Raw genomic sequence first — 13337 nt, forward strand, 5'->3', positions numbered from 1 at the left:
AGCACAGTTGAATTTTGACATTCCCAATCATACAATGTTGATGTTAACTCAAGAGTAGAAAAACCTAGTAGTTCCTTTTTCTTACCCTTACCAACTGGTCTATCTTTTTGAAAATTAAAAACACTCAAAAATCATTACTCATTTTTTTACTATAAAGAAAAGATTGTGATTTTCCCTATAGTGCTAATATCCTTAGTATCTCTGTCTTTTATTATTTGCAGGGTAATTTAGCTTGTGTTACATTCTTCACTGAACTACCATAAGGAAAGTGTTTATATCTGATACAAAAATGATTCTGGCAACTTTTTGAATTGTTAATGTTTTTTGTCTATTTCAGCAATTATAGAGAGTTTCCCCACCATATGCTAATGTATTTATTTCAGATCAATAGAAAAATGTTGCATTATTTTTACTTCAAAAGTTTCCTCTATGGGCTGGAGAAATTGTATGATTTAGTATTGACCAAAATTGTGAAATGTTATGAAACTCAGTTTCAGATTATCATACACCCAAACTATAAATTAAATAACAATGCTGGTAATTATTCTTTATGCTACCCATACAGGTATTAGCATCTGTGTACTGCTTCTAGAAACCCTTTGAAGCAATTTCTGTTGTTCTCCTCATTTTACAGATGAGAGAACTACAAAAAGCACAAACCTGACTAAGGTAGCACAGCCAGTGATGGAATTGTTTTGTGATGTGTGCTTTGGGGCTGTGCCTTTAAGCATGGCGTTTTCTTCCTCCTAGAATGAATCCAGGACAAGCAAAGCAATATGTGCTTAGATAGGAGTTACTGTTGCCACTTCTGAAATCCTGTACTTTGAGAAGGATTGAGTTTGGTATGCTCTATTAAGTGAGTGTCCCTTCTTATAAAGTGGCACAAATGTGCAAAATTAAAGATGTGTTGTATTTGATTTTTAGACTCAGTTACATCATAGAAGTTAGTAGATTAAAAAAAAAAATCATATTCTGCATGGGATCTCAGATTTCAACATAGAATATTAGATTTTAATTTTTAGGGAAACAAGAGGTACTGTTTACTCATAAATCTGATTCTGTCTCAGGATTTTATGATCTGGTTGCATAGGTTTGGAGGCACAAAGGCATCTGAATTGAAACTGCTTGAAACACATCTCCATCTCAGTAAACACATTAGAACTCAGTAAACAAACACAGGGGCTATTGAAATACCCAAGATTTTCTAAATTGGGCATACAATGGTAGTATGGGAAGTGTGGACTTATTCTTAATATTTGAGATACTTTCCATTAGTACCTTTTTGCCTCTGTGTATATGTGTATCTTTTCCAAAGAAAGGCACTATACATACATTTCCAGAATCTAATTTCAAATTTCCTCTATTCCTTTAACCAATACTACTAATGAAAGCAACAAAAAAATATTTTCCTAGTAACTCATTTATGTCAAGGATTACATGGTGATAATAAAGGGATTTATTTGGAGCTGCCAACACCTTGCTTTTTTCACTATACTGGACAGGATTCTATCAGTCCTCAGATGTCGCTGACAAATGCATTTGTAAGTATGAAAAAATGTTGGATATTGTTAGTACCAGATGTCCTAAAATTGAACATTATTATAAATATGTAGTGATATTATGTATATAGCAAAGATATTAATGAAGATAAACAGCAGAGATAGAGTAAGAAAACAACAGAATTGCAAGCAAAGTGATGATGTTTCTTTGAAATTAAATGAGTGATCTGCAGTTTCTTCATATCACTATTCAAATTTCTATCCATATAAATTCCAGCACACCAAACAAAAGTTTTAAATTATTTTCTATATGTACAAAATAATGTTTCTTGTTTTCTGTGCGTCATAATCTTTTAAAAAATGATCTCTCTTCCTTTTTTTTTTTTTTTTTGCCTAAGTTGGGTGGAAGAGTGTCTTGGTAATTCAGTTCAACTTTAATGGATTGGAAAGTAAATTCACAACACTTCATGCATCACAGGTTTGTTGTGGAAGCCCTATTTACGAGAAAGTATGCTATGAAAAGATACTGTGCCATTTGTGATAAATGTTTTACTTAAAATTTCTGTGTAAAAATATATTAACAGCAGCAAAACTGGTTATGTAAAAAATGAATTATTTTTCAAAGTGATAGTGATTCTCAAAATGTATGCTTCACAAGCTGAGTATTTGTATATTAATTTTTCTTAAAATAGGCATTTTATTTAATCTCAGCAATTAAAATATCGCAAAAAAATGTACTCCTTTTCTTGCCTTGACATGGATAGCAACTTGTCATACATTAGTGATCAAACATACAAATGCAAACAATAAACTTTCTTGGTTAATTCTAAGATGTAATTAAAGAAATCGATGAAAAGTCCAGGGTAGCAAACTTACCATGCTATTCCCAAAGAAACAAAGTCAACATTCCAGCAAATGGGTATTAATTGTATAACAGTGTAGTCCTCTTACATAACCTGATAACCCTTACTAATTCTTGGACTGAATTGAATGAATGAATGGTCAGTCCCAGGGCTTTTGCTGCAGAGCAGCCACTGTGTGTGGAAATCTGTCCCTCCTTAGTCGCCGTGCATTGTTTTCACAATTGTCTTCTATATGCTGTATAGAAAGCTACCAGCCTTGATCAGCATCCTCAAAAATAAGCCTGATAAAGCATTTGCTGTGTCTCTGTCAGTATGTAGGGACCATAGAACTTAGAAAACTGTTTTCTCTGGCAGTCCCCTTTGCTTCAACATCCAAAATGTAATTCCAATGATTTTAAATGTATTCTAACTCATTTTACTTATATAGTATTTTAACATTATACATTTCATTTGAAATTGAAACCACACTGTTCTCCATAGGTAACTAGAGAAACTAAGATTCAAGAGATTTATGGCAAATCTCCAAGTTTATCCAGCATTTCAGTGGTCGAGTTGGAGCTTAAAAAACTCTTCATACAGATATTTGGATGAGACATCAATTCATAAATGCCTTAATAAATGAATTTTCGTTTGGAGGGAATTTTGTCTTTTTCTTTTCTTTTAAAGATTTATTTATTTATTTGAAAGTGAGAGTTACACAGAGAGAGAAGGAGAGGCAGAGAGAGAGAGGTCTTCCAACCACTGGTTCCCTCTCAAATTGGCTGCAACAGCTGGAGCTGCACCAATCTGAAGCCAGGAGCCAGAAGCCACTTTCCAGGCTCCCATGCAGGTGCAGGGGCCCAAAGACTTGGGCCATCTTCCACTGCTTTCCCAGGCCATAGCAGAGAGCTGGATCCAAAGTGAAGCAGCCAGGATGTGAATCAGTGCCGATATGGGATGCCGGCCCTGAAGGCGTAGGTTTTACCTGCTAAGCCACAGCACCAGCCCTGAATTCTGTCTTTTTCATCCTCTCTTTAAGTAGTAGAATCATCCAAACTTTTCAGTTAAAATTTAAAATTAATAACATTTTAGTTTTTATTCTCTTACAAAGTCATATTAATATATTTTCAAATTTTTTAAAAACACTTCAACATTCTCACTTTACTTTCATTTGTGATACACTATATGAGCACTGGTAGTAAGGAAAGGTATTGAGTAATATTAAGGCCTCTCAAATGAAAAATAAGAGAACTGGACAGTATAAGACTGAACCAAGAATAAAACTGCGGGATCAGGGGCCAAAACAGCCATGCAGACACGAGCTAAGTAGTGAAGCTGTCTCTGCAACCAAGATTCACCAGTAGCAAATCCGTAAGTTTCCTCCAGAGCTGCGCTGTGCAACAAAGCAGGTGCTATCCACAGATGGCCATTAAGCACTTGAAATGTAACTAGCCTGAACTAAGATGTGCTGTCTGTGTAAAATATAACCAGATCCCAAAGACGTAGTAGGAAAGTGTGCAAACTACCTCATTAAACACATTTTACATTATGATCATATGTAAGATATATTGAGCTTACAATGCTAATTAAATAAATTTTATATATTCTTCGTACATTCTCAACATGTCTATTAGAAAACTGAAAAATACAGATGTGGCTTGTTGTCAATTGTAATTTTTTTAGACAATGCTGCTCTGGAAAATTTGTGCAATTTCTTTCACACAATTCGTGTATTTCCATAATTACATGGACCCGATTTAAGTATTTTAACTACTCAAAAAAAAATTCATGTAACTGCACTCAAATTTGCAGTTTCTCTTTAATTCTCAATCTCCTACTAGAATCACTGCTAACAACTTGCTGTTGTTTCATTTTTTCCCCTTGCCTTTGAAAATTTATATAAATACTTATATATTATATAGGTTATTTCTTTGTTTTTATCAGGAATTTAATCATACTGTCTACAATATAACTCTCTTTTTTATAACAATGTATCATGCAAACATTTTCTAAAGTAATATTTAATGTAGCACAGCCATTTGCATCCATTCAAAGAAATTCCTTCACTAGTTATTTTACCTACTGATCATATTTATTTACTATTTTTAAAACTATTATGGAAGAGTTACTTATAAGAAAAGAAATAAAGATTTTAAATGATGAGGAGTACTTGATAGACATGTAGGTGTTTCTGAAAAACAAATATATTCATTTCTATCTGTTGATAACTTGACAGGATTTACCATTTTTCTCATGATTAAGCACCAATTCCACAGCCTAACGTCCATAAACTGGTCCAGTTCATGGTACCAGCCTCATTCTTTAACACTGTTCTCTCATACATATTAATCTTCAACAATTCTACACATTTTTTAATAATTATTTATTTATTTGAAAGGTAGAGTTACAGAAAGGAGGTCACAATAAACACTACTGGGCCAGGCTGAAGCCAGGAGCTAGGAGCTTCTTCCAGGTCTCCCATGGGGGTGTGGGAGCCCAAGGACTTGGGCCAACGTCTGCTGCTTTCCCAGGCATATTAACACAGAGCTGGATCTGAAGTGGAATAGCCAGGACTTGATCCAATGTCCATCTGGGATACCAGCATCACAGGCTGTGGTCTAACCCTCTGAATCACAGCGCTGGCCACCATACACATATTTTGACTTATTTACGACTTAATATTGGTCATGTCCCCAACATTGGCAAGCACTATTCCTTCAGCAGTGTATAAAATTTTATTAAATAATTTTTATTAAAAATTCATTAAATATTTTTATCAAACAATTTATTTATTCTATGATGTTAGTTAATTTCAGCTAACTTTAATGAGTTTCTTTATGTTTAATTACCTTACCAAGTTTCTTTTTTTTTTTTTCTAAAAATGATCTGAGCCTGCATGCAGATAATGATCGAATCTTGCCCACTCTAGGAAGAAGAGGTGATCTTCACTAACATTCTTACCTGGCAACAATGTAGTTCAGAGGTTTAATTTTCTCCCAAAAAATAACTTCTGGTGTTAATTAAGCATTCAGAACCCAAAAAAAAAGTCCTTTGATATGGGAAAAACAGGAAGCTGGTATCCTTTCAAGCTGCTGAAGGTGACCACATATCTAGTATTTCACCTCTTTGGACTTCAATTGCTTGTATTTGAAATTTCTGGATGAAAATGTCTCAACTATCTCTAAAATATAGAACTATGCTAATTTTTTTAAAGATTTATTTTATTTATTTGAAAGACAGAGTTACAGAGAGGTAGAGACAGAGAAAGAAGTCTTCCACCGGCTGGTTCACTCCCCAGCTGCACTGATCCGAAGCCAGTGGCTAGGAGCCTCTTTTGGGTCTCCCACGTGGGTGCAGGGGCCCAAGGACTTGGGCCATCTTCTACTGCTTTCCCAGGCCATAGCAGAGAGCTGGATCAAAAGTGGAGCAGTCGGGATTAGAACCGGCACCCATATGGAATGCCAGAGCTTTAGGCCAGGGCTTTAATCCACTGTGCCACAGCATCAGTCCCTAAATCTTTTTTAAGTTCAAAAAAACAAACAAAAGGAAAGTGGAACTATAAAAAAAAAATAAACACACCATAAAATATTAAGTAAATGGTTATTTCTTTGATTTTCTTAATTAAGCTTTCCTCCAAAATTTAGAGGAATATGTATTCATATTCAGTGATAAGGAATGATAGAGCAGTACCTTTCATACATTTTACCATTTTCCCTGAATGGAAACTTCTTTCAAAACTAGAGCACACATGCCGGCGCCATGGCTCAACAGGCTAATCCTCCGCCTAGCTGCACGGACACACCAGGTTCTAGTCCCAGTTGGGGTGCCGGATTCTGTCCCGGTTGCCCCTCTTCCAGGCCAGCTCTCTGCTTTGGCCCAGGAGTGCAGTGGAGAATGGCCCAAGTGCTTGTGTTGGACCTCTCAGTTGCAGAGATGCCCACTTGCTCGGGAGGACGCCCAAAGATCCAGACTCCAGATGAGTTGATGCAAAAAGCACGAGGTTTTTATTGAACGTTTGCGCTGAGCGGCAGTTTCACACAGGTTATATAGGCAATCAATTAGCATATTCCTAATGCGCATGTGTAGGATTGGTCAGTTCAGAGGGACCATTAGCATATGGGAGAACGCTGGGGAAGAATGCTGGTGGAGAGTGCTGGTGGAGAATGCAGAGGTGGCACGGGATTGGCTAGTTCAGAGGGACAATTAGCATACCAGAGAATGCGGAGGGAGAGTGCTGAGGTGTTACAGGATTGGCCAGTCGCAGTGACATCATAAGTGCGCGCCTAGAGACTCTCCGAAGGGGAGGGGCAGCTCTAGATGTATGCCTAGAGATTCTCTGAAGGGAATTGACTTTTCCTTCCCAGAGAACATCCTGCCCGCTAGACTCTGGGGAACATCTAACCTCTTAAGAAGCCCCTGATATTTGCCCAGGCCTAGTTTCTTGTCCCTCCCCCCGTAAGGGTCCTTCACTTGGGCCCTGCACCCCATGGGAGACCAGGAGAAGCACCTGGCTCCTGGCTTCGGATCAGCGCGGTGTGCTGGCCGCAGCGCGCCGACCGCGGCGGCCATTGGAGGGTGAACCAATGGCAAGGGAAGACCTTTCTCTCTGTCTCTCTCTCTCACTGTCCACTCTGCCTGTCAAAAACAAACAAACAAACAAACAAAACTAGAGCACAATATTACAGGAAATTGAACTGGATATAACTCATTGATCTATTTCAGACTCCCACAGTTCTAATTGTACTTGTATATATGCTTGTTGGAGGAGTGGGAGAGATATGTATATATATAATACAGTATATACATATGTGTGTATATATACTATATATATATATATATATACATAGTTCTATATAATGTATCACATGTACAGATTGGTATATCCACAACCATAGTCAAGATACAGAGAATTTATATTACCACAATGATTACTGGTGTTGTCTTTTATAACCATACCCATCTCTTTATCACCCACCCCAATTCCTAACCCTTGAAAACCACCTAGCTTTTTCCATTTTTATGTTGTTCTCTCAGTTCAAAGCATTTGCTAATTTTCTATAAATGGAATCATACATATATTTAATCATTTAAGATTCATGCATTTAATTGTAACATAATTCTTTGGAGAATTATGTAAGTTGTTACATGTATCAATAGTTTGTTCCCTTTTTATTGTTGAGTTCTGATTCCAGGGTATGGATGTAACACATCTTTAACATTTCACTCACTGGAGGATATCTCTGCTGGTTCCAGTTTTTTACTATTACAAATGAAGCTACTATGAATATTTATATATAGGTTTGTATGAGAGCATAAATTTCATTTCTCTGGGACAGTTCCTTGATAACATGGTAGTTGCATGTTTAGTGTTTCAGCAAATATCCAACCTGTACCCAGCATACTATTCCATTTCACATGCTCACCAACAACATATAAGTTATGTCTGATTTATTTTTCTGTTAGATTTGGTGTGGCTATTTTTATTTTACTAATTTTGATGTGATTACATGTCATCAGGGTTTTAATTTGGATTTTTCTGATGGATAATGATTTGAACCATTTTTACATGCATATTCATCATTTGTATTTAAAATGATAAAATTTCTGTTCATATCTTTTACACATTTTCTTAGTAGAGTGTTTATATGTTTGCTTGTTTAATAACATTGACTTTGAGAGCTCTTTTTCTATTTTCAAGAGCTTTTGTAAGATATATATTTGAAAATGTTTTTTCTCAGTCTAACTTCTATCCTCTTGACAGACTCTTGCACAAAGCAAAAACCTTAAATTTAGATCAAATCTAATTCTTACTCTCTATGAGTGCTCTAAGAACTCTTTCCTAGGTCTGCATCATAAAGATTTTCACTGACATGTTTTTTCTAAAAGTTTGATAGTTTACAGTTAACCACATTTTTTTTTCTTTCTCTCATCTTCCCAGTGCATTAAGTAACATATCTACAAAGTTATGGAGGAAAAGTCATTTTAAGCCAAGGATCACATATTATGTGCAGACAGAAAATAAGTAAGAATGTGCTGACTGGCAGATTTTTAAATAATAGCGAAATTTGAGTTAATCCTCTGCCTGTGGCGCTGGCATCCCATACGAGCACCAGTTGAAGTCTGGGCTGCTCCTCTTTTTATTTTATTTTTTTTGACAGGCAGAGTGGACAGTGAGAGAGAGAGAGACAGAGAGAAAGGTCTTCCTTTGCCGTTGGTTCACCCTTCAATGGCCGCCGCGGTTGGCGCGCTGCAGCCAGCGCACCGCGCTGATCTGATGGCAGGAGCCAGGTGCTTCTCCTGGTCTCCCATGGGGTGCAGGGCCCAAGCACTTGGGCCATCCTCCACTGCACTCCCTGGCCACAGCAGAGAGCTGGCCTGGAAGAGGGGCAACCGGGACAGAAGCCGGAGCCCAGACCGGGACTAGAACCCTGTGTGCCGGCGCTGCAAGGCGGAGGATTAGCCTAGTGAGCTGCAGCGCCGGCTTGGGCTGCTCCTCTTCTAATCCAGCTCTCTGCTATGGCCTGGGAAAACAGTAGAGGATGGCCCAAGTACCTGGGCCCTGAACCCACGTGGGAGACCTAGAAGAAGCTCCTGGTTCCTGACTCCTGGCTTTGAATCTGCGTAGCTCTGGCCATCATGGCCATTTGGGGAGTGAACTAGCAGAAGAAAGATCTTTCTCTTTCATCTCCTCTTCCTTTCATTGTCTGTAACTCTACCTCTCAGATAAATAATTAAAATCTTTAAAAAACTGGCCCTTCCCAGAAACTATAGTTAGACTTTTTCTGAAGTTTGGAGAAAATAAAGTTCAAACAATTTGTTAATTCTGTTACGTATACCACAACTGCCTGAAACACAGAAAAAATAAAGATAAGGAAAGTGGGACTAAAAGCCAGAAATTGTAAAATATTAAATTCAATTTAATTGCTATTTTGAAAAAGGCTGGGGTTGTTGAAATAGGATATGACCTCCCCATGCTTTGAATAACACTCACTGAGTTTGAATGTGGCATGTAGGGACTCCTGAAACTGCCACTCATTTGTTTACAATGGTTTTCTTTGGTTTTCAGTGTTACAACAAAGAAAAGAACAATTTGGGTAAAATGTATTGTAACTCATTTGTGTAAATGTAATCATATTAGAAATGAAATTATAATCATATGAGAACACACACAAAATATTAGGCAAAACAATATATTGTACAAAAATATAACCATTCAATATGACATAAAATTCTCACGTTAATCAAAATCATTTCCGAGGTTTTCATTATAAAGTGAAACTACCTCTAATACCTATCAAGAATGCAACCTGGGCCTGAGCTGTGGCTTAGAGTGTTAAGCTTCCACCTGCTGCGCCCATATGGGCATCCTATATAGGCACCCTTTCATGTCCCAGCTGTTCCACATCCATATCAGCTGTTCCACGGCTGACCCAGCTCCTTGCTAATGCACCTGGGACAGCAGCTCAAGATGTTCCAAGTGCTTGGGCCCCTGCACCCACTGGAGACTGGGATTAAGCTCTTGGCTCCTAGCTTTCATCTGGTCCAGCACCAGCCACAACAGCCATCTGAGGAGTGAATCAGCATATGAAAGACCCCTTTCTCTGTCTCTTCCTCTCTTTCTGTAGCTGTGACCTTCAAATAAATAAAATAAATCCTGAAAAAAGGCAATATAACCTAAAACTCTGGCTAAGTAACTGTAACGTATAGATACAAAATATTTTAATTCTATGAAGTAGATTTGCCAGTAACTGAATTGCTTAATCAACAGAAGGAATTAGAATTCTTCTACTTTAAAGTAACGGATTTTGTATATATACTTTGTTTATTCATTCATCTTTTTTCTTTTCCCATGTTTGGATTTATTTTTTTTAATTTTTGTTAATATAAACAGGGCAAATTTCATACATTTCATAGGTACAATTCTAAAACAATAAGCAGACTTCATTCCCTCCTCCTTTCTTAGTATCTTGGTTATTCTGGGAAATGCTGCTATGCAGATGGGAGGATAGACATCTTTTTGACATACTGATTTCACTTCCTTTGGATAGATGGGATTGCTGATATGGAAGTTCTATGTTTACAAAGCATGAAATTGAGAAAAATGTAACAATTTTTAGGTGATCTGTATCTCTAATATTGCCTTCCGTTTCTTTCATTTCCCATTTTCTACCAGATTAGAGATTTGATTCTAAACAATGGGGAAAACAGGATAAAGAATAATTTCTAGAAGAGCTCACAATGCCAAGTCTGCAGAACTTCATTTATGTTTCTCACTATGAAAGATTAGGAACAAAGTCTTGGTTTCCACACAATGAGTGCTTAAAGCTCAGGGTTTGCAGACTGCACTTCTTTACTTTCATCATCCATCTAGCCATTCGAATAGAGGATATTTTCTGAAATGCGGTATGCATTCCTATTTCATTGAGTTAGAAATGTAATATGAAAAATAGAAGAAGTATCATTTTCTATTCCCAAGTCTAGAATAAATTTATTTAATTAGTGATACATTAATCAATCAATATCTTTGTTTTTTTAATGAGCCACCTGTTAAATTGCCCTTTGCAATGATTATCCCTTCATTCATAACATTGATTAAGCATACATTTGTGACATTCTGAGAACAAAATAATAAAACAAGAAGTTATTGAACTGTGTTAAAAAGAGGCTAATTCTCTGGAAATAACAATTAAGAATGATAGACATAGTGTCTGTGAGAGAAAATCCAGGAGGGAGACTGGACATACTGTTGGGTACAGAGAAAAAGGGATATCTATGTCACTTCCTAAAGATGAGTAATATTTCTTCATAGGTTGATCTTTATCATGGGCATAATGGAGTGTCATTAAAGAATTTCATGTAAGAGTTTGTCATGACAAAATTCACTTGAAGAACAGATGGGAGAAGATGTGGAAATAATCATTACATTTGAATTACAAAATTAAAGAAGTCTTTCAATTCTGAAAAAAAATTTTTTTGAGATTTTATTAAATAGTTTTGAATAGCATAACCACTTGAGAACTGAACTATTCTAGACTTGGGATTAGAAGATGATACTTTTTCTTGCTTATGGAAGGGCTTTTGGGAGAGAAAAGGTGAAAATAACAATAAGGGTAGTTAGCTATATTATAAGGAAATGATGCAACATTTCAGGTGTATTGCAAGGTTTCCTAAATAATTGGTTTCAAAAGTTCTTAAAGGATTTGTGGAGGTAGAGGGAGCATTATTTATATTACTCTCATGTCTGGAAAAATGAACCTCATTCTTGATTCTATTTTTGATGGAATCCTAGCAAGGTGTACAGGCATGGAACTGGGGAGTTCAGATTGTGCTTCTAACTGAGCAGGCTTTCCAAACAGAAGCCGTTTTATTCAGTCATTTAATGAAAGCAGTACCTTAATTAAAGTGTATATTGAGATAGAAATCTGAAATTTTTCCTCACAGAAACATATTGATTTCTTACTTCTATGTGTATTTTGTCTCTTATTCTCTAAAATGGTATTTTCTAAGAACAGAGTTCTTACCCAGCTTGTTCACTATCATGTTTGTAGTGCCTTGAACTACTTGGGAGATTAGACTATATATAATAAATGTTTCTGAACAAAATGTTTTGTTCTTTCATATTACCAGCTCATTTGACATCCTATTTGCCTTTAAAAAGAGAAAGTAGTAGGAGTATCTATCTATCTATTTATCTATCTATCTATGTATATTTTTTCAATGGTTTCCTAAAATTGCAATTTTATTAAAAATTTAACAGAGACAATGAAAAAAAGAAACCTACTTCTGAATTCTCACTTTTCGCTGATGTTCATGCATATTTATTTAATGGAATTTTGATTGTTAATAAATCAGATTTGTTAATGAGGGAAAAGTACATTAAGAAAAATTTAGTGCTTTGCTCAATGTCAAATGATATTTCTGTGACGTACAATGATCTTAACGTATATACCTCATGTTAAAGTGGCAGAAATTGAGGAAAGAAGAGAAGGGGATGGAGAAAAAAAACAGGTGGTTGCAAGTGATGGATAGGTAGGAGGAAGAAGATAGAAGAAAAATGAACACATCTTGGGATAAACAATTTACCCCATTATAACTTTCACAAGAATCTGAATGCATTACAATTTCACTCAAAATTGAGGACTGTAATGCTTTTATGATTTATGCAAGTGACTCTTAGCTAACAAACAGCGGTGCTGGATTTGAACTTAGATATTTTAAATCCCAAGGTTAATGTTCTTCCAGGACTGACTATCACAGTCTTTTGGAAATTACTAGAAAGAATGAAAGGCAGAATGTATTCAGTTTCATTCAGAAGCCAAACGGACTTTCCCAACAAGGTATCTGGGCTAGCTATTAGTCAAAATATGTCAAGAAAAGAGAGTCTCCCTTCTTCTTCACTTACATGGAGTTACATTTTTGCATTTACATGAACATATTGTACTAAATTAAATGAGAAAACAATGTACACTAAGCTATCATCCCTTAAATATATAACTGCAATCATGGGTAATCACTTCCTCTCCACTTGAGAACCTATCAATGAACCACTTAATAAACACATGTGAAAAGAAAGCATTTTTTTTCATTGCTTTTTGCCTGTGCAGACTGTTCACATGTAGAGTGCCATGAAAATCCACAGAAAATCTACCCTGAGATTAGCCCAGGGAGTGATTTATCCAATGAAAGATAGTACATGGTGTCACATTCAGTGCATTTTTCCTTAAAGATATATTTAAGTTATTATATTCTCACTTAATAAAGGCAGAGAAATTTCAACAGGCTGTGGCTACTTTAACTTTCTAATCTGTGCTATCATTCCTAAGCATTCTGTATTCCATTGATTCATGTCATCACCAACGAAAATCATTGTAGAGTGATAGAGGGCTCAGTTACTAGATTATTGTGTCAATGATGCATATAATTGCAGCAAATGAGAAGTCAAAGGCTACAAAAGCCCAAATTAACTTTGTGTGCAGAAAAAAATTTGAAAAAAATA

The sequence above is a fragment of the Lepus europaeus genome, chromosome 6 (genome assembly GCF_033115175.1).
Source record: "Lepus europaeus isolate LE1 chromosome 6, mLepTim1.pri, whole genome shotgun sequence".
In the NCBI taxonomy this organism is placed as follows: domain Eukaryota; kingdom Metazoa; phylum Chordata; class Mammalia; order Lagomorpha; family Leporidae; genus Lepus; species Lepus europaeus.